The sequence below is a fragment of the Poecilia latipinna genome, unplaced genomic scaffold (genome assembly GCF_001443285.1).
Source record: "Poecilia latipinna isolate Pla-1442-1.1 unplaced genomic scaffold, P_latipinna-1.0 Scaffold851, whole genome shotgun sequence".
Taxonomy (NCBI): Eukaryota; Metazoa; Chordata; class Actinopteri; order Cyprinodontiformes; family Poeciliidae; genus Poecilia; species Poecilia latipinna.
Window position 1 is genome coordinate 230,874 of NW_015113467.1, and position 23,331 is coordinate 254,204.

The 23,331-nt window shown below is 40.9% G+C and overlaps 1 long non-coding RNA gene across 1 annotated transcript; it reads left to right on the forward strand.

Moving 5' to 3' along the window:
• The first annotated feature begins 265 nt into the window (after positions 1 to 265).
• On the forward strand, positions 266 to 21,869 carry LOC106956857 (uncharacterized). The gene is made up of 3 exons (XR_001426840.1): positions 266 to 482; positions 21,045 to 21,127; positions 21,237 to 21,869. It is a non-coding gene; the product is annotated as an uncharacterized LOC106956857 (long non-coding RNA).
• Positions 21,870 to 23,331: the final 1,462 nt, after the last annotated feature.

Genomic DNA, 23,331 nt, shown 5'->3' on the forward strand with positions numbered 1-23,331 from the left:
AAACATGCAGGACATCATCCCTTAAAGAAGCAGGTTTGCCCTCCCTTCTCTTCCTCTTATGTAAGTCTAAAACCCAGGGAATTAAGTTATTCTACGGTGTGGGTGAAAAAAGGGTTCAGTTTCAAAGTACGACACCTTTAAATGATATTTTCTGGAGTTTTTTTTTTAACAGTTCTGAGTATTCCTTGTATCTTTGCATGTTTTTATGGTTGAATCTGTTTGTAATACCCTTTTTATATTGTTAGACCCAGGTAAACACCACATATTAAAATTCTGAGCAGAGGGAAGACTTTTTTTTTACCATGCATGCGAGTGTTTCCCTGCTTCATCACACCTGAATCAAATACATGCCATATACAGACCTGTGGAGTACTTTGACTGACATGCTGTAGTAATTAAACCATTCAATTCAGGTGTGTTGAAGTGAGGAAACAACCAGGAGTTACAGGAGGATGCATGGCTCCTCTGGTGTTAACGCTGAGGTAAGAACATTTGTTTACATCTTAGGTAGGTATTTAAATAATATTAAGATGTACTTCATACATACCAGTCGCTACAATCTTCTCATGGGTGAGAATATGTTTATCGCATTGTCACATGAATAATTTTCTCATAGAAAATCAAATGCCTTTTTTTTTTTTTTTTTACTTTTTTAAAATTTCCTGAGTACATATTGGACTTCATACTCCAAAGATGATATATCAGAGTTCAGATGTTTCTACAATCCCATCTGAGCTGTCAGATTATCTTTCTTCAGATTGAATTTTACAGTTATTACATTTCATTCTAAGGCAAACAGAAGATGGTATGCATTTTTTATTCAGTGTAGACTTGACTTTGTCTCTGCAGAGGCATATTGTATAATTGAAGTTGCTGTGCCACATAATTTGAACAGAATAATTGCAGTCTTTTTTCTTTTTTAGATTGCAATTAATAGTTCAGTGTGCAAGTTTACCTTGATATAATCCAAAATAAATTTTAATTGAATTCAGAAACTGAAATATATAGTTTAATACACAGATGTATTTCAAGCATTTGTTTATTTATAATTTTGAGTAAACAAACAATCCAAATAATCTTTTGCAGGGAATAATGCATTTTAATACAAGAAAAATGTTGACCTGCTTTAATCTATGTCTACTTGGGCCTCCTTTTGCATGAATTACTGTGTCAATGCAGCGTTGCATGAAGGAGATCAATATAAGGCTCTGAGGTGTTCAGGAAGCACAGGTTGCTTCTCTAATGAGAGAGGACTCGAAAAGACGCATGCAGACCAGTTTTGTGTAGCCCACAGACCTATCCTAAGAAAACATAATAGGTTCCCTTCAAAGTTTTCCCTTAGACTAACGATACCGACTTTGGACTTGATGGTGGGGGGGATAATGGAACTTCATCAGCAAATTTTTTATTTCATGCTAAATCATCACTGGCTGTGGAAGCATCACACTGAATCTTAAGCAATTTGGATTCTGTTCCTTTCCACTCTTCATCTCGCAATCTTTGGCAGATGATGCGGTTGACTTTGTGCTGCACTTCATTTTGCACCACCACGATCAACTAGAGATGTATGCCAGGATCCTATTTGTGGACTTCATCTGTAGTGGCATCCACTTGTCTGCGGATCACCAGCTTCCTGACTGACCAGTAGCAGCAGGTGAGGGCTGGCGAACATCTTTTCCTGAAGAAGAACCATCAAGATGGGCACCACCCAGGTAGTGAGTTCGCCCGCTGTTATTGGCCTGATCCAGGAGGGTAATGAGTCTGCATACTGACAGGAGGCAGATCAGGTGGCCCACTGGTGTGGTCAGAATCCCCTGGAACTCAAAACAGTAGAGAAAAGACAGTGGAGATGAAGGTGGACTTTTGGAGAATACCATTAGCACTCCTTCCCCTCACAATCCTCAAAAACACTGCGGACCACGTCCGACTTCTTGGAACCACCCTTTCTCGGGACCTGAGATGATCCTCACACACTGTTCAGAAAAGGGGCCAGCAGAGACTGTACTTACAGTGGCCACTCAAGAAATACAACCTACCATAAGAGCAGCTGGTTATCTTTTACACAGCCATTTCTCAGTCTGTCCTCTGCTCATCCATCACTCTGTGGCTCTCTCCTCTCAGGACTTGTACAGATCTATGGTCAGGAAAAGGGCAGCTAAGGTCTGTGTTGTCCTCTCACACCATGAACAGACACAGTTTAGACTTTTACCTTCAGGTCAGGGTTACAGAGCTCTATCTGCTAAAACCAGCCGCCTTTCTGATTAACACTTAAGCAGTCAGAATGTCCAGATTGATACTATACATATTTGCACAAATAAAAAAAAAAAAAAAAAAACCTGGGGGAAAAAAATGAATTTTTGAAAAAAAAAAAAACATTTTGCTACCTTTTTTTTTTACACATATTTAAAATGTCCTCTGTGATAATAGAGTAATGTGCCACTTGATGACGGATGCCAGAGAAGGTGATGTTGATTACCAGCAGGTGGCAAACTTCCACCATGCAACTCCTCAATAAGCAAGACCCACCCCAAAACCTGCAGTGACATCAGTGTTTTAAATAACTCACAGTGCTTTTTTGATTTTTTCCAAACACATTTCACTCCAGTGTTTGCCAAGTCATTGAACCAAGCAACGTCTAAATATCTTATTGGCCCTCACACCAAGGCGAAGCCGGAGATCAGGGGAGCCGACACAGATCTGTGCAGCTATAATGTTACCTTTCTTCAGGTTTACTGCTACCTGTTGTGGTGTTATAGCTGGCCGTGGTTATGCGTAGTGTATCTGTAAGTAGGGTTGTAATAATCCACACAGTTTGATGTGCTTCCTCTGTTATTTTTTTTCCTCAATCTGTCACTCTGCTGCAGTGAAGCAGGCAGGAGAGGGAAAGGACCTGTTCAGAGAAGATGGTGAAAATCCAAGATGAGGTAGAAAAAAAGAAAAAGGGGGTAAAATGGAGAGGTGGAGGAGGGGTAACGTATTAAGGGAGTAATAGGAGAGAAATGGCTAGGGACAGATTGTGATAAAGACACAAGGGATACGAAAGGATCGGTAATTGATTCTCGTTTGTGCACCTGTCATCAAGCTAATTGAAAAGGCAAAGACGGAGAGGAGAGCGGTGTCAGTCACATTGGACAATTCAACAGGGCACTTTGTGTCATCCTCAAATGAGATGAGTTTTTTTTTTTTTTTGCTTCTGCTATGCCCCAAGTAATGCAGGAAAAAGATGCTTTATCCTGAGATTGGTCTTGTTTGAAACTCTCAGCAGGCTGGCACTGTTCTTCTCTTAATATTTAAATGTCTCCACTTGTTTTCTGGCGTTCATTTGAAATCAGCTTGAGCATTCCTTCTGAGCTCGTCCCATGCTGGGTAGCTGCGATCGTAGTGTGGAGCACGTCATTATGTTTGCGCTGAAGGGGCCCAACTCCAAGATAAGGATGCTGGAATAATAATTCACCTGTGACGGGACACAAACGAGACCTTTTTTTTTTTTTTGAGCAATCCCAACAAAACCGTTTCATAATAATCCATCCTTGCACATCGACTAAAAAGTGAAGTTTCACACAAGCACTTGCATTTGCAGACACCCGTTGCTTCCTGAAACCAAATTCTCATTAATATGTTAATGTATCCAGCAGTGCATCCATTACCATACTGATGGTTCAGGTGTTGTATATTTACACATCAGGCTGCGAGCAGTGTTTATCCCGTGTCACTGTATGAATTAGTTGGTTATTGTTGCAGAATTACTGATGAAGTGTGATTGTGACGTATTTGGTTTAAACTAAACATGACAAGCACTCGAAGTCTTCGCTTTGCAAATTGCGTGTTAGGAATACAGCACCTCCCCTGTTTGCTGTGCTTCATTTTTCTCATTTGATATACTGCACTGTTCATCAGTATTCATCTGTGTGTTTGCAGCAGGATCCTCACAAGCAACATCCTGAGCTTCTGTTCTTACTCGTATATCAGCGAATGTCTATAATGAGTCATTTTAGGTCAGACTCTGAATCGGTCAACAAAATGATCAGCGATTTTCTTCCAGTTTCTCCAAGTAGCCTTTCTTGCAGAAACATTTTGTGTGTGTGTGTGTTTTTTTCTTTTAAATGCAATAGATAATAGGCTGGTTGCATGACACTTAAAATAAGATATTTATATTTCAAACTCAAGATAAAAAGAGAGAAAATCTTAAACAAAAATCTGCTGCTCTTCAGATTTGCATTTTCTTTCAGAAGTGCTTATATCTATTGCATATTATTTACTCTTTGCTCTTTACAACTACAAACTTCAGAAACATTTTTTTTTCTTTTCAGTCTACAATAGGGGTTTCAAATTTATTTTATACTAATAAAAATTTGCTAAACTTGGCAAGCATATAATCAGTCTCTTTCAGTTGGTAGCCCCAATTAAAATCCAGTACAACAAATTGTTTTCAGATGTTACCAAGCTAGTAAATTGTCTCTGTAGTTTATTCCAGCAGTGAAATAGAGAGCCGTTCTAGGAAGTTCTCAAAGGTTTGTGATTAGTAAACAGAATCCAAAAGACCAAAGGACAAAGCAGAATGATGTGGAGAACTTTGTAGCTGGGCTGGGCTATAAATACCTCAGGATCATCTGAAATAGCGTAACTGTAAACTTACCAAGACGTGGCCATCCAACTTGATCGAAATGGTAAGGAAGGAGAGTATCGTTCAAAGAAGCAGTCGATGTTCCCACGATAACTCTGGAAGAACTGAAAAGGTTCACAGCTCAGGTGGGAGGGATCTGTTGAAAATATAAACTAATACACTGAAAATTAACAAACCAAAAAGAAATATTTTGACTATGCCAGATTTGTTGCTGAAAAGTAACCCTGCACATGACTCTGAAAACACTATCCCCATGGTAAAGTATAGAAGAGACAGCATTATGGTGGATCGATGCTTTTCTTCAAAGGCAATGAAGCTGTTGAGATTTGATCAGAGGATGAAAGGAGTCGCGTACAGGCCGATCCTTAAAGAAACTTGTTAGATAAATGGGGATTCTGGAGGTCCATCAGTCAATCGACTGGTTTATATCAAAACATATTAGAATGGAAAGGAATGTACCCATCATTCTCTGACCTAAATCAAACTGGGTACCTGTGGCTTAAGACTTCATAATTGCTCTTCATGGATGCTATACATAGATTGCACTACTTTACGGAAAAGAATGGGCAATTACATCAATCTCTAGATGTGGAAAGGTGATGGACACCAAAGAAATGTCACTCCAATTGCAGCAAAAGGTAATTACTTAAAAAATAACTGATTTGAGGCTGAACATGAAGATGTTTAGCTGAAAATGAAAAGAGATTTGCAACTAGCAACACTTTTTCTTCCCTCTATGGCGTGTCAATTCGTCTTATAAAAGGTTAGCGGTTGTTATGTAACGAAGTTCGAGTCATGATCTATGAATACAGTTGCGAGTCGGTGTGTAATGAGCTACTTTTGGAAGGAAAACCAGGAAAGGTTTTAGTTTCTTCCCTTTAATTTTACAGTTTCACAATAAATATCTGCATTTTCGTCCATTGGTTCATTGTGTATACATTCTTATAATTGTATTCACAGGCAGATTGAGCCTATTTTTTTAACCTAACAGCTGTTCCTTTGCTGCATAAGTCGAAGTTAATCACAGGCCAAACAGAGAAACATTCATGCACAGTCAAAGGCAAGACTTTACATATTTTCTAAGTTTTTCTTTTTGCCTTTGTGAGGAAAATGAAAAACAACTTTGAGCTATGACTCTTCTTATAGTGAATACAGTTCTGTGCTGCCCTGCTATCTGCACACACATTAAATATTTCAATCAAATCTGTACCATTGTAGTTACGTGGTACAAGTAAATGCATACTTTTCACGCACGTTAATGCCTCTCTTTAATTTGTTTTTTCCATTTACTTGCAAAACCCTCACTTATATTGTAACCTATTTCCCAAACGGGAACCCTGACCTTATAGAATCGATTTCTGTGCTGCCCTATTCCCTCCCCATTGAGCTGAGGCCAGTATCAGATGAATTGGACTGAGGATCAATGCAATTCCACCAGTCTGTTTAGTCCATCCTTTATTGTAATCGGTGTACCACGCAGAACAATGAGCCATGCGAGATGTGTACAGTCAATTCTGAAAGAGGAATAAACTGGCTTCCCAAGAGTGAAAACACGCCGCCGATTGGGCAAGGATTCGTGCAAACCAAATTTATACTAGAATGATACCCGAACCCTTTGTTCCTCCTGTGGGACCAGTTCTAATCAAGCAATCATATAATGAATAGGCACCTGTGACTTGGCTTGGCATTAACCCTGTCTAATTACCACACGGCACTTTGATGGAGTATCTGGGTAAAAGGCTTCAGGCAGGCAGGCCAGCTGGCGCCGGGCTCCCTTGTTCATCCTGCTGTGAAAGAAAAACCAGTGGGAGCGTTCTGAGCTGCGACCCGGGAGCACACCTAGGCTTAACACGCCGCGGAGGCACATTAGAAATCGATGGCGCTGCTGGCAGTCGTGTTTCTTGGGGATTTTTGCAACTGGCGCCGGAAGGAGAGGTGCGCAGCTGCAGCCTCTGTCCTGCCAGGCTGATTGGACGGATTGCGGTGGCTACATGTCCAGTACCGCGTAGACATGGGAGAGAGAGAGAGGAGAAAACCATACGGTGAAAACAAAGTTAGATGCTTAAAAGCCTAAGTGGGTTGTCTGACATTTCACTGGAGTCAGCCGCTCTGCGTTGGCCTCTGGGCATTTGGAAGGGAAACACACTGGAGCCTGCCTCGTTCTAACCGATGCTGGATGAGGACTCGGTGATTTATAACACTTATTTCGCTCTGCTTTGAGTAACTCAAATCTGAACACGGCACCAAAAAGCAAGTACCGTTAACGGAACAATATGGCATTTATTCTTTTCCTTGGCGAGGCCTTGGTGATGCCAGTTAGACATTTTATCAAAAATGTAAAGGGAGTGAAAGCACTTTAAGAGAGTCTCTGTGAAAACAGCTGGTGATATTTTCCACATTTGACTAAAAATAATTTGCAGAATGGTGTAGTATCCTCGTCCCTTTTTTTTAATTTCCCCCCCGAATGATCATAGTCATGAGTCACAATGAGTCATCTAGGAATCGTGGTTCTTCTTTCATTCCACGGAGCGTGCTAAGCTTGCTTAATTACGTAATCATTTTTGTGTGTGCCATGTAAACAGGCGTTTGGTTGCTGCTGCCACAAATCGAATACGCCGTCCTTTTTATGGGTTGCAGATAGCAAACTATAGGCTTAGGTTATGAGGATAAGCTTTACAGCAACTTTAAAGCTGAGACAGTTTTACTTTAGCAGTTTAACAAAACTAGAAATAAAATGGTATTTAATCTAAAACTCAAAGCACAGGGGTTTTTTTACAGCTACATCTTAATAAAACAGAATATCTTCAAGTAACTGATTACAGCGATTCAAGTTTTTTTTCTATATCTCTTACATGCTGGAATGTGTTTCATTTATTGATTCTACTTTAAAATTCAGTATCTCAGAAAGCTAGAATTTTATATAGTAGAACTAAGATACTAAAAACAGCAATGTTAGATTATAGAAAAGTCTGTTCATGTGAAGTACAATATCAATCAATCATATTGTCACTGAAGCAAACACTGGTACACTTAAGAGTGTGACGAGGTGCCAAACCTTGCCGGAAAGTGAAATTAGCATCTCCCTAAAGCTTGTCATCAGAGGAAAGCATGAAGTGCTCTAAAGTTTCCTGGCAAACAGCTGCAGATCAACACCAGCCGACCGTTTGGCTCCTTAAACCATCAAACTGGACCTCAAGAAACTTGGATTCAGTAGCTCTTGACTCCAGGGCCTTGATTTCCAAGTAAAATGCAAAGTGTATCTATATCTCAGACTATTTAGGCTACAGGCGAAGTCTCAAGTCCTCAAGACTGCAGCTTGTGCATGTTCCCTATGCCTTCCCCTCCTCAGCTTTCCATTAATATATTTGGTTTCAGCTCTCTGTGAACAACCAGCTTGTTTAATGGTGATTGTTTGTGTCTTACCGTCATAGTGGAGGGTATCAATGATTATCTGCTGAACAACTGTCAACGGTATTCAGCATGGTTGTGTAGGCATCGCATATTTAGGAGGCACTAATCTATTTCTATGGGTCTTATGTAATGAAACTGTCAGAAAAAAGTGTTTTTCTTGTTTGTTTTCTGTGGGCCATCTTTTTAAAACGAACAGAAATCACTGTTTATTTAGTCAAAATCTGGTTTATTTTTTTGACTTTAATACATCAAGACACTCTAATTTGTTTAAATAAATCTGCATAGGAATACTTTCAAAGGCTGTTACCATTAATAGTCTGATGCATATTTTATTTCTTCATATTTCACATTGGCATCTTAAAAGTCTGCTCGTAAACGCATAGAAGAGTAATTGCGGCAAACTACAAAGTTAAGTTCAGTTCTAATCCAGTTTGGTCCATTCAAGTCAACCTATTGTATTTTAATTTTTTTAGTTTTTTTTTTTTTTTTAAATGCAAGTTCAAAAAGTAGTTTAAGGAAGGAAAGTCTGTTTGCATCGAATCTTTCCTCTCGCTCTGAGCATATGTAGGCGACAGACTTCGGCATCCAGCTGCGCATATTTCAGAATGCGTTTTATGCTTTAAGTGGATGCTGCAGTAGCTTGACTGGCATCCATTAGAGTGTTGGTGTGGAGGTGACACTTCGGTGAGCGTTCACAGCTCCAGGTGCATCTCGACTTTAGATTAGGAGAGTTGATGCATGCCTGTCTGAGAGTCCTCAATGCTGAAATAGAATAAAATGGGGTCAGATGATTTAGCTCAGTGATGATCAATGAAGCTCCTGTACTGATTCCAACACCAGGAAGGAAAGAATCTACTTGCAGAAAAAAAAAAAAAACGCAAAGGAAATGAAGAGGATAAGGAAAAAAAAAAACCCTGACTGGAATCGAAAATGCCCTTTCTGCTTGGTCATCTGTTGCTATTCTCTCCGTGGGCTGGAGGCTCCTGAGCTAGTTATCTGTAACATCGAAGATGCTCCCCTGCCATCGGTTTTAACTCGTCTGACGGCGTCCAGCTGGCTTTTGAAAAGGGCAAAAATTGAGCGGACGCTAATAATTCCCGGTAAGGCCTCAGCGGTGAGCCGTTTCCCCTGACCTCTTGGCGCAGAGGTCTCACCCACGGGTGCTGCAGAAAATAACTTCAGTCAAGGGCCCCTGATAATCCAGCTGCATTGCAAGCAGGATCACAAAGGCACTGTTTGGAAAAGTGGGGAGGCAAGCAGGGGGGCGGCTATTAAGTGTTGGACCACGGAGAGCCTTTCTGCATTAACATCTTGACCTTGACAATTGGATAAAAGGTGGCTTTGCTTCGCCAAACAGCTTTAACAGCATATGGGCTTTTTAAGGTTAAGCTAAGCTATTTTGACCTATTGAAATGATAGCCTCTCGTTTCTTCTCCGAGCGTGCAGCGATAATAAGAAAATCCAGCTTTATGTATCAGCAGAAGTCCCAAAATAGACGCGTTTATTTGTCCCTTTTTAGAGAGGTCACACGCTGACAAGTCAGTTTGCCAGAGGCTTTGATGTACTCTCCTGATTACATAATTATGCTCTGGTGATGTGTGGTCTGTTCAGCTGGCAGCAGAAATCTGTGCCATCTTTGCTGTTTAACCTTTAATAAAATCGAGACTGGAGATTGACAGAGTAGATTGTCTGAGTTGGTGAAAATCAAGATAAGAAAGAATATCTCCTGATTGCAGGTAAATTTCCTCAAATAACCACCGACTTTTCTCCTCCTCTTGACTCGCACAGTAATGAGCCAAGGCAGCGATAACCCGGAAAAAAAAAAAAAAAAAAAAAAAAGAGAAACGTTTGCTATCACAACAGTGCCTCGAGGAATTTTATTAAAGATTTAGACGGTGGCTGTAATAAACCATTTGTAAAATCCAAGAGAAGTGGACGAAAGGAAAAGTGATGAAGGTTAAATCAATACAAGGAAACTCCAGGGTCAGTGGATCTCCAAAATATATTGGTATTGTTCTAGGACAAAAATATTTATTTTGAGCACTTATTTGCTGAAGTGATGGAGCATAAAGTGATATTAAAAACCACAAAGAAACTCATAGATGATACAAGTAATGCTCCATGATATTAGAGCACATGGGATTTGAAGATTGTTTTTAATATATATATTTCAGTAATGATGCTGGCTGCAATTAATGCTCACCATTTTCTTTTTTCCATGAGCACAAGGTCTCCACCACTCTCTGAACTTAAGCATCTCGACCTCTCAAATCAATTTCATCTGTAGACATCAAGGGCGAGGAGCGTCCTTGAAATTGGGCAAATATATTATTAGCATGCACAACATAAATTAAGCTAAACTCAATCTTGGCGACACTCGGCGGCTTCTGCTGTGAAACACACTGGAGGTTCTTTCTACCCTCAGTCATCAGCGTCTAAGGACGTTCTCGTGAAAATGAGGTCATTGAAACGAATAAATAAAATCTACAACTCCTTGAAGAACCTTGCATAATGTGTGTTAAGACATTTCATTTTGCTTTGAGCTCAATAAAGTCTCTATGAATTGAGTTTGAATTGAAAAACAACAACCTTCCAAATACTGCATCCAACCAATCTAGTAAAAACACTTTTTTGTACACGTTGCTGCGATGCTGACTGTGATTTGATGTACTGTGCAGCTCTGGAAGCAAAACTAAATTTTGCATGGTCCTGCATGGAGAAAAATGCTAAGACAGCTTTAACAGCTGTTACTTGCCACAGTGCAGCAAGTTTAACATCAACCCTTGGCTGAGAAGGTGGCGACCAAGAAAAAACAAAAACACTTGACAGTTGCTATCATGAGAAACCAAATGCCTTTTGGAAAAATGCATTTTATGGTCAGACAAATACTTTCAATTTTAAGAACATTGCAGGGCTTTGTTTTGCCCCTTGTTGTACTGATCCTTTGCAAAACGTGGATGACAAAGAAATGTCCTACCTCTGAAATCAACAAGTAGGAGGCTGGGCCTTCATTTTTAGCTGTTTCATCTGGACAATGATATCAAATGCACATAAAGTAGTTTTGGGGTGGATAAAGCAGGCTGACATTAAGCTTTCTTGAATGACCTTTCCAAAGGCTCAACCTTAGCCCTGTTGGAAATTTGTCGACTGCACTTGAGAGCCGAGTGCTTGACAGAAAACTGACCCGTTTCAATTAAAGGGGCGGTACCATGTATTTTCCTGGCACATAGTGCCATTTTATAGCATGTTACCATGTTATAAAAAATGCTGTACATGCGAAATTGGCCTCTCTAAGAATCTCCTAATCTTTTCGACACTTCCCCTTCAGCAGGTCATCACAACAATGCTTCTTTCTCATTAGGCCGTTAACGCTTCCGAGGAGTGATGGACTGAGAAGTAGTTCAAGTTCCTCAGATGTGCAGATCTCCCAGGCATTTAATTGCTCCTCCAAAGCTGAGTGGGAGAGGGGTGATTTATGAGACTGCAGCTCCAAGGAGGAGCTTTGGGTAAAAGGGTGGGGCTTTGTGAGAGCAAGCATTTAGGCACCACCAGAGATTCCCTCAAACATTAAAGAGTCAGAGTGACACTCCAGGTGTGTTTTTGATGAGGGATTAACATTATAACATGATAAAAATCTAAAAAGAAAATCAATTTTACAGAATGCCTCCTCTCGACCTTTAACTAGACCAGTTCTGTCAGAACCCTGCAGAACCTCGCTGATGGCTGCACTAAGAGTTTGTTTGAGATGCATCTCAATGGATGATATTTGATAGATCTTACTTGGGGTGTATGTATACATTTGAGCCTGTCTGTGCAGTTTTGTGACCTTGTGTGGATTGTAGAAAATAATCAAAATTGCCTGGATTTAAAAAAAAGAAAGAAAGAAATGAATACAACTAATTAATGGAATTTTAACCCTTAGAGAGAGAACGCAAACTTCTGATAAATGAATCCAACTGCCTTGCAGAGGAACTTTTTTTTCCTTCCCTAAATGCTAGCAGTCTCTTGCTTCTATGCTTAAATATTGCAACCCACTTACCAGTCAGGCAGCACAAATTGTGATTTAAATCTCGCAAACTATTACTGTTATTTAAAAGCCCCCATCCGCCCTATTGCTCATTCCTCCTGTATTGAAATACGAGTAAGAAGCATTTAAGTGCTTGTTCTCTTGTGCTGAGTGGAATATAGCTGCTCTGTTATTGTTCACTTTAAGTTGTCCAAAGAAAGTGAATCAATCCCCCTGCTCCCCTCATCTCATTCCACATCAGCTTTCCAGCTGAGAGACACATGAGCTTTAGCACACGTAGTTCTAATCCAGGCGACATCTCGCTCTACGCCGGCTTTCAGAACTGTCACAAGCAGCTAAGAGTTTGGGGGCAGACCCACTCCGACACAATTTCTTGGTTAGCTGCTCCGAATTCATGTCACTCAACTCTTCTTCACTGCTTTATCTCTTGTTACCCACGCTCTCTGTTTTTCCCTCATCCTTCATGTCTTCCGATCTCTCCACATCCACTGGAAAAGAGCCAGAGCCATTAGCCTGCTGTCAGTCTGACGGGAGAGGAGGATCCGTCCTGTTAGCTGATGCAAAATGAACACCACCACTTGGCCGCTCAATTCACAATACAGGCGGGCCTTCGGGGGCGGAAGGTAATGCGGTACACGCAGGTAATAAAGGAGTGTCCGCGCGCATGCAGATGGACACCAAACAACACCACCTGACACACTGACACAGCACTGCTGCACTGGTGCGGCACTGGCCTGATTCAGAGCTGATGAATATTTACCAGCTGGTCATACCACGTCTGAATCTGCAATGGCTCGCAGGAGAGGTGTTAAACCTCTGGTGGCTAAGAGTCGTAAATCAATCTTTAACGCCAGCAGCTGTCAGGGTGAAGAGTTTACTCTGGAGCTCACATGCAGCCGTCCTCTGAGCTAACATTTACGCACGTGTCACGAATGAGGTACCTGATACTGTAGACGGTTAATCTTTTATCCCCATTTGGCTCTCTGACGATCACAGAAGAGTGGCAAATGAAAACTGACCCCTTTGTGCCACAGGTCCAGAAATATTGGGGATATATTTTAAAAAGATTTTGTTTCGATAAGTCACTTCTTCCCCACTCCTCTCCTCAGCAGTGACGTTTTCTCTAAGGAGCTGCAGTGCTGTCAGGTTACGACGGGACTGTAGCGGTACAGAATTGACATTTCTTTCTCGCAGAAAGGGTACACCTCCCAGAACATAAAGAGAATAATCCTCAGGGTTTTCTTTTTTTTTTTTCCTCCTGCAAACATACAGCAGTATGAGGCGTTAAATTTTCCTCAACCATGGAAGCACTTTTGTGTAATATTAAAAATTTATCACAATATGTGCAACGGTTAAAGTTTTAGAAGAATGGGGGAAAAAAAAAAAACATTGTCAGCTATAATGAAATATTAATGTCTTAGTAAAGATACAAATAAAAAAATATGGGCTTAAGAAAGTGAAATGTTTTGATTCTAATTCATCTAAAGTATTAGTGGCCTTGGAGCAGCTAAGTATTTGCTCATTCCCATAGCGTAAAGAACATTACATTATGTTAATGTTGATTCTTAAATGTTAAAAAGCTTGGTCTTTATTTTAAAAAAGCATTGCTCCTTCAAACTGTGGTTTGCTTTACATGTTTTCAAACAGATGCAACTCAGTTTTTTTTTTTGTGTGTTTCTTGTCTGATTGGTATTGTTTCTCTGTAAAAGCACTTTGAATTGTCTTTGACTGAAAGGTGCTATATAAATAAAATTGCCTTGCCTTGCCTTGCCAGTGTATTAGACTATCACTGAAAACTCTGCTTTGATTAAAATGACAATGTTTAGTTATGAAATCATAGGGACATATAGAGAGATGTAAAGTGTTTTTTTTTCTTCTTCTTCTGATATTCTGATTGTGGCTTAGAGCTACTGAAAACCAAAAATGCAGTTTCTTAGGTAATATGAATATTACATAAGACCATAAGACCACCACAACACCAAAAAGATCTTGCTAAGTAAACTAAAAAGTCTGTGTGCTACAGTAAAGCCACTCATCAGTGGTCAGAGCTCCTTTTGCATGAACTGCTACTTCAGTTCATTATTCTGTGGCTGTGACCTTTTTAGGAAGCCTGGGTTGTTTTGATGGTGGCTCTCAGCTTGTCTACATTGTTGGGTCTTGTGTTTCTCACCCAGGGCCGGCTCTAGCCATTTGGGGGCTGAAGGCAGAATGATGTGGTGCCCCCTGCCAACCTCTGCACCCCAAACTAAGTAAATTTAAGTAAATCTCAGAATAGTATTTATTTAGTCTGTATCATTGTATGTCTTGATCGTGGTCTTGTTTCAGTAAAAGCACTGTTGACATAATGTTGACGGGCTTCACCCTCGGCCTCAAATGAGATCTGATTTTGGATCATAACACCCATCTGGTCCATTGTTGGATGTTTGCTGCTCCATAAAAACATAACATTATACCTGGTTTCTTAGGTAGTGATCCATGCAGCAGGTCATAGGAGGAGAAAAAGTGTTTGCTATTTCTGCAGCCCACCTCCTAAGGTGGAGGTCACTGAAGGTAACACTATATTATTTGTCTTATTATTGGTGTGTTATCCTCCAAAGTAAAGTAGCTTTAACTAATTTTCCTTTTTCTGCATGTAATCAAGCTAGCTGGTAAATACCTATTTACCTTTGCATTTTTCTTTCTGACTGAGCACCTGAGAGCTTATGGAGAAAGAGCTTACAGTGCTTAAATTATTAAAGTTAGAGAGAAAATCTTAGTAGCATCTAAATGTAACCCATTGAGATTTTAGCACAAGGTTGCAGTTGGCCTTGGTCTCAAAAAATGGTTTTGAGACAAAGACTAGTTCTAAGACGGAGTCCAAGAGAGACCAAAACTTTGAAAACGTAGACCTAGACTGTTGAGACAAAGACTAAAAAACAATCCAGCCGGTTTCCTGACTAGGCCAATAAAGATTTTTCTGACATAATGTCAGTAGCAGCTTAAGATTGCGACAGCATTAGCCAATTTCCTGAATACGTCCGTCGGTGTTTAGGCACCAACTCCAGCTGCAGCCCATGTCACCTGAATCTCCCCCAACTGTCTGGGTTGAACTTCTCTTTAAAATCCTCTCAAAGCTGTGGCTCCTCCCTTTGTGGTTTGCTCTTGTCAATTGAGCCAGTGATCACTGTTTTCCCAAAGAGCATAGAGCACAAGGTAACTGTAGCATTAAACCTTTTAAATTGGCCTCATGATGTATCCAAATTTTCAGAGAAACTGAATATTGGGTTTTCATTGGTTGTAAGCCGTTATCAAAACATACACAAATCAACTCTTCACATGTAACAGTCTGTGTTGTGATTCATAACTCATCTTTTCAAACTAAATGACTTGAAATCAACTTTTTGAATGATATACGAGACATCGTCTCTTACTTGGCTAATGTTGTTTTGTGATTAAACTGTAAGTCCAAGATTCATTCTTGCCCTTTTGCTGAGCATAAACCTCACAGGTTCGCAGCCGAAAAAGGAAAAGTCGGTGCCAGAACATCTGTCAATAGAATAAGGCCCTGAATGCTAATGACGGAAATTGCTGACAATCCATGTTACAATTCAGTGGCAGGTTTTATTCCATGCAAGCACACCTTGCCATTTTCCTTTAATCAATACACTCGCAGTGAAGGAGCCAGTCACTGACTTCAGCATAAACGTGTCATCCATTGAGAGCTACATCTCGGTGAGGTGACTGTACCCTTGTCCTGCCATGTCAGCGTCAGCAGCCTCGCTCTCATCCATCCTCCACACACGTGGTCGCAGTTCATTTGGGATTCAAGGCTCCGTCAATAACGTCTGCAGCAGCACGACTGCATTCTGCCTAATTACTACAGGCCTCTCTGTCATGTGAAGTTTATGCGGGGTCAGATGAAGTCATGCTCACTTGAATCAAATCAGACTCGAGCAGCGGCAGACTGACACGACGCGACTCGAACCAAACATATTTAGGAGCACATTTTGTTTTGTGCAGCTGATTATTCGTTGCACTTTGGCAAATTTGCGTGTGGCTCTAAATTGCACCTCAGGAAAGAAAGCATGTGTTTCAGCATGCGTCGTTAAATCGTCTGCTGCTGTCAAGTTGCCTGTACCGCATGTCATATTCTCTGCTGCTGTTTACCTTATTCCACCCATCATCGCCATCTACCTCACGCCAGGGGATTTAGAGCTCTCTTAAAAAAAGAATCTGACTTCGGATAGATCAGATAAAGTTTCCGGCGCTGCATTTCTCCACAACAAACCAAACTTGCTCGGATATTATTTCATTCCTCTTTCCTTTATAACGCTGACTTGACATGTTTTCTACCCCCATTCCGTGATTTGATGTTTGTGTGTGATGCTACGGTACAGTAAGTTTATGGATTGTACTGAATAATCAGGTTACTTCCAATTTTTTTTTCTTTGTTTTTTTTTTTTTTTTGGTCAAGTAAGACCTCAAGCAATGTCATAATAAAAATAAAGGAAATGTCTTTCTGTGAGACAAGCGAAACAGAAAGAGAAACTCTAAGTCTTTTATTTTGTCTAGAGCTAAAGAAATATGAAACACTTTTTAAAATAAAGTGTTCAGATTTTTATAGTTACTCTTATTGAAACACTCATTCGTGCTGACAATAATACAAAGTACTATTGTGTCCGACAGCAAGGGAAAAATCCCAACAAGGATTGTTGCTATTAATGCAGATTCTATATGTTTAATCTTCTCTGTGTTAAACATTTCTAATTCACAAGTCCAAGTACCCTAACCCTACCATTAGCACATATTTTTGCACACTTGTGAAGGCAGACACTGCATCCTCCTCAGTTTGCTGACACGATCCTGTTTCCACTTTGTGTGCATGTCAGGTTTGCACATTGCTGTTGAGTTTGCACCTGGCTTTGTACATGCAAAACCTTTAAAAGATGAGGCCCGGAGTTTCTTACTCCTAACCACAGAGTGCATATCTTTAGATTTAAATTTTTTTTTTTTACCAAGGACAAACTTCATATTCAAGGTGTCGTCAATGCTTTAGAACCGGTGTTTGGAAAATGGCAAATAACCATTTGGCACGGCACACTGTTCGTCACCTAGAACACATTAAAAATTAATATCAGCTCTCAGTCTGCATTATGAAATACAAATATCCTATTCAATTTCCATTCTGGCCACATATTAGCTGTGAATGGTGGGAATCCCTTTATTAAGTCCCACTCGAAGCATGCAGTTATAGATTTTTTTTATCTGTAATCGGTGACGATTTACTTACGTGGTTCACTCTTATGCAGTTGCGATAATTGATGTCAGCTTTTGCATACCTGTTGAAGTGATTGTGTACATTACAGCAGCTGCTAATAATCCCTGTTTTGTTTTGTTTTTGTTTTTTTCCTGAGGCTTAATCTAAACCTCCCTGCAGGTGGCTCCAAAAGATTAAAATCATGGTGTGGTTGTAATCTAAATGCAGCTGAACTGTACAATTGGTCTTGTCACAGATGTAAGATTCGCCAATAAATCCGGTTAAAGTGCAGGAACGCTGCACTGGCTTAACAGTGTTGCTTTATTTATTTAGGGAAGAACACTTGTTAAGATCAAGATCTCGTTTGCGAGTAAATCCCGAGCATGAAGATTATTGAGCGAGAAGATGGTTGGAGGGTAGATTTCATCACTACGTTCTCGTGACGAAAACGTGCCTTCGTCCTCTCCCTCCATCCCACTCTAGCACAAAAGGGTGTTTTTGGTTAAATATGTACGTCTCTTATGCGGCGCTCATATCTTTCATCAGACTGAGGGTTGTGCAAATTACATGCTATGTCTTCTAAACAAGTTTTAGTGTGAAAAGTCTGTCTTTATAGTGTTGGATGAGTGACTGGATGTGCTGAAGAAACAGACCCATTTTTATACTGAGGACAGACTCGGGCAGTGAACATGGAGTGAATAAATGTGGAGATTTTGTAAAAAAACAAAACCCCAAAAGAGAACGCACCTTATTTTTGTTGCATTTGAAGGGAAAGTAAAACGTAAAGTTAACTTTTTTCAGCTTTAAATCACATAATAATGCTACTCCCTCATTGAAAACATGCCTGGAGTGTTGCCTTCATGCTTTTGTACGTGTTTGAGAAATCGCAGTCATTCTGTGTCTAAAATACTCGCTCAGCCATTTCCTCACACGGCTCCACCAGACTAGCGGCAGCAGCAACTAGCAAACACCTGGTGGAACAGAAAAACCTCGCCTCCTTCAAGGAATGACGAGGAGTTTAAAACGTCTGTAGGAATAATTAGAATTCAACACGTTTTCTTTTGCAGTCTTTGTGTGTCTAAAACCTTTGAGCAAACATCATAAAGAATTGTGAGGTTTATGAAAGAAAATCACACGGTTGGAGCAAGCAAAGAAAATCAAAGCGGCAGTGCTGTAATCTGAATGCAGTGTACCTTGAAAGTGGAAAATGCACAACAAAAGAAATGAGGAAAACAAACGAGCAGGAACAGAAGATGGTAGTTGTGACTGAATTGTGAGAAATTTGTGCGTGAAATGTGGAAAATATACAAACAAAACCAACTTTAAACACATTAGTTTTTGTGGATGAAGTAAGGCAGTTAATGTTAAGTCGCTTTTAGCTGTGGACATACAGGCTCTGCTTGGAGCAGATTTGAAATAAACGGCACCCTTGTTCACTTCCAAATCCCTCCTTCGTGTGTTAAATTCTTCCTTTTGCAAAACACTGGGACCCGAGTTTAGCCTTAAAACCTTCCAGAGTAGCCTTGATGATCAAAGTGACGGGTAGGAAGATGTAATCGCAGAGCAGTAAGGAGATCACAGGATTTTGGACAGAAAGGACAGCATGAAGACAGGTCCATGGTTACACTCCTTTTATCTGGAGGAAGCACTGAAGCCATCTTTCATATTGAGAGATTTGTGCCTGATGTAAAGGTTGCATTACAATTTGCGCGTGTTCTGCAGCAAAAGCAGGACGACTGGAATGAAGGACTCGTAAGTCAAAGTCGTCTGGCGAGACACTCCTGTGTTTAATTGCACGAGTGCCCCGCATACCTGAGAGCTTCAGAGGGACACGGGTTTGTGATTAAGAAGATCACTTTGACATTAACTGCAGATCCATCATCCCGAACGGTGCGGCATGCAATACTCGACGGCCACCATTTCTACTCATGATTACTGATGAGTGAAAAACACGGTTTACTATTTTGGAGTGATTTTGGATTGCCGCTTCGTGGTGCAGGTAGAGATGAGTAACTTTTTTTTTTTTTTACCCTTTTACTAAAACGTGAAGACGCATTTCTTGGTTAAGTTCTGCCAAGCAGTGTTTGTTCAAAGAACTTTCAAAAAAGTAGCTTTGTCGCATACAGTGAAAGGGAAAAAAGGCTGGGGTTGAATAGATTTTTCAAAATCAGGGATTTTACTGGGAGAAAGGCTACCAGCTGTGTGAATAAAAGTCCTGGAAAATATCACAGGATTGAGTCGGCAGCGGGGTTAAAAAAATAAAAAATAAATTCTGTTTAAGCACAAATATTTTCCCTTGTATCTTTGAGTTGTTTACATTTCAGTGTATTATGATAAAAAAAAATTTCACCAGTGCTTGTTGGCAGATGACTGAGCATTTGTGGGTTCTATGATTCAGTTTGGTGTGAAACAATGTAAATTTAGCAGGTTTTTTTTTTTTCCTCTTAGCTGTTATAAGAGTGGTGTGTCATGATTCGTGTCGGTTTTATGGCATGATTTGAGTGGGCGTACCGAGGGTGGGCTGGTGAGTCGCGGTGACAGATTTTTCTGAGCTGTCCGCTCTAATGACTTATAACCTTCACCTTTTTAGTATAGTGTTCAGTGTTTAAATTGACATTTACAGTTCATCCACTATGTTTGTGACTCATCTGTGTGTCAGAGTGTGGACATATAGTGCTCAATCCATGTATTAGGTTTTTTTTTTCTTACTGCAAAATAACTGGCGGCCACTCAAAGAACCAAACGGCAGAAGTGAGGAGGTACAGCGCTTTGCAAAAGTAGTCAAGTCATTTTAACTTGTCCACTTTTTGTCGTGCTACAAACAACCACAAATTTCAATTAATATGTTGGGGGTTTTATGAGACAGACCAACACAAATAAATTACAAATAAAAGTATGAAATGTGGCATGATCTTGTAGTTGGACCCCCTAAATCAACTAGTTGTCCAGTTTTCTTTGGAAAATAGCTCATAAGTAAGGGCACAGGGGTGTAGTGCTCATCCATGTACTCAGCTCAGTCCTCGACAGACCTGTCCTGGGTTTGAGTCCCGGCCTGTAGGCCTTACACACATTTCTTCTCCCTCTCTCACTGTCAAATAAAGACTGGAGCTGAAAAAAGCTCATTGGTCACATTGGATGAGGAAAATCTGTGAGTTGTATTGCTGATTCTCAATTGGATTAAGTTTGGAAATTGACTGTGTCATTCAAACACATAAATAATAGGTGTCCACCGATGGCAGTTTTCTGGCCGATGCCAGTTTTTTGTCTGAAATGTTGCTCAATATATCAATAAAGTTGCTGAATTGGCAACAATGGGGTGACTATTGCTAATTGCAAATGTTGCAGACATGACCCGGTCGGCCGGTTTGTCAGTAAAACCTCTCTCGCGGGAAAAAACAAAAGCACAGTGACCTTTGCCGAGGTTGATAACATGGCCATGTTTTGGTAGGTTACCAGTCGTGTTGTACATTTTCAGATGATGACCTGAACGGAGCCCTGTGAGAAGTTCAGTGTTTGGGATATATCTCTATATAGCCTGACTCGGCTTTAAACGGGGTTTGGGTAGGCAGAAATGCACACTTCTAAGATTCTTTATAAAAAGCAAAAAAAAATTAAAATTTTTCTTCCACTTTTCTATTATGCACTACTTTGTGTTAGCCTATCATTAAATCCCAATAAGCTGTGCTGAAATTTGTGGTCGCTACATGCCAAGAAGTGTAAAAGTTAAAGGCCGTTTACTTTCACAGGACACTGGATGACCGCACTGCCCACCCAACAAGCCCCTGACATCTTCAACCAAAGAGATGTGGAAACTGGATTTGCTTTCTTTGTAATACTTTAGTGAGATGAAAACCAGTAAGAAATTGTTGTTTAAGCAGCACAATTTTTTTGTGTCTACTCCGTTTTTCTCTCTCTCTCTCTCCTTCTTTCTCTTTTAGACAAAACAATAGCAGCTGGATAAGTTGGGTGTCGAAATATTCTTTCAACACCAATCAACGACTCATACGGGCTGGAGCAACATGTCACACGGTTAACTTTCTCCCCCCCCCCCCCGTAAAAACCCGTGTTCTTATTCCGTATGCGGACCGCGTCCACCTCCTGTGATGGGTTTATAAATGCAGAGTCCGGGAGCATTTTCCTTTTCACGCCCGGCGAGTCTCTGCGTGAGGACGGCACCGACCGAGCATCTTCCTTTTCTGACGGAGAGAGGGAGAGGGAGGGAGATCGAGAGAGGGAAAGGAGGAGAAAGGACAGACCTCACCCGCACCTCAGTCTGCTCTGAACCTTTCTACCGGACCGCAGTGGATGGATCAACAGCGCAAGATGTGAAAAAAAAAGGGAGGCTTCTTTCTTCTTTTTTATTTTCGGCAGGCTGCAGAGTGTTTGATCACAGGAGCTTCTTCGCGCACAGAGAGGGATCAGCTGCCTCGCTTTTTCTCTCTGCGCTCTTCCCTCAACGGGGAAGTGGGATGCGGGTTACGCAGCATCACCGGCGCCGTCGTTGCAATCATCCTCACAGATACACCTTCCACTTCTTAAGGCCTATCAGATTGTGAGCCCGTGGAACAATAATAATAAAAACAACAACAACAACTCTTTAACCGGCGAGGAAAAAAGGGGGGGCTCATTTCTACTGGTGATAAAGAGAAGAGGGATATTTTTCAAACTCCTTCGGATGTGATTTCCCTCACCTGCCACCCGCTCTCTCTTCCCCCTCTTTCACCCCTCTGCTCTTATTTTCTGCCTCTGTCCCGTGAAAGCGGGAAAAAATCTTTTCATCCAAAAAAAAAAAAAAAGAGAGAGAGAGAGGGGGAGAGATTTCCCCGGACCGCTGTTGATCTTATCGCTATCGCATTTAATCTGTCCATTTCTCTGTCCGGAGAGTGTCGGTGGTGGAGGGGAGCTGCGTGAGATCCAGAGACCCGAGGAGGGGAAATTGAGTTACTCTGCAAATTACAGGCTTTTCTTGCGATTCAACGTGAGTTCTGCGGACCGAACCGCACAAACCCCGCGCCAAAGTGAGAGGGAAATTGATTTTTAAGTCGAGCAAAGAAGGCAGCAAAGGTGAGTCTTTTTTATTTTTTATTTTTTCATTTGGGATTGCGCGGAGTTTAAAAGAATGTCAGTTGCCTAAGATTGACTCGACGCAAATGAAGCGTTTTGGTAGACGTCGCTTATTCGTGCGGGATAAGTTTAATAGTTATTTACAGGGCAATTGCCAATTAATGGATGACTGAAGCTGTTGGTTTGTTGCCAGATTTGAACTGCTCGGATTGTTTGCTTATATCCGAGCGGCTACAGTTGTCTTGTTGTGCGGACTCTGGCCGTGCGCACATTGTTGCATGTTGGGCCGAATGGAAGCCGTCCTTTGCGCGGCAGCGACAGGAGAGCGCAAGTCATTAGTTGGAAGGAGGCAGAGAGGACGTCTTGGTCGTGACGGATGTTGGGAGGGCGCAGGCAGAAAGTGACACAGATCGGACTGTAAATTCATTTCGTGGGTGATGAGCAGCAGATGTGTGGCGCATGTTGATGTGACGCTCTGCGCACAGTTGGGAAAGTGCCCCCCCCCCCCCTCAAAACACAGATTCACAGGAGGTGTGTGTGCGTGCGTGTGTGTGTGTGGAGGGGGTATTGACTGGCGATGTTGTCATGAAGAGTGGAGGGAGGATATATTTTTGGCACCACCTTGTGGTTTGGTCTGCTCCTTTTATTTGCTGTGTTGGTGGCATCTACAGGTTACTGGTGTTATTTATAGCATGATGAGCGACAGACTCACATACAGTCATTATGATGTAACGGTATGTTTTTTTTCCCCATTAATCTCCCTTATATTTTTTTTCCACAATCAAATATACATTTTTACATTTTCTAATGTAAAAATTAGTGTGGATTCGTCTGTTTTGCTTTCCACTTTTGATTCCAGCAGTAATTCTATACTAATCCAAATGTCCTTGTTTGAAAATTTGTTTTGTTTGCTTCATATGTTGCAATGAGGAACATGGCTTTCATCCTTTGCTGTCTCCACCTGTTGAG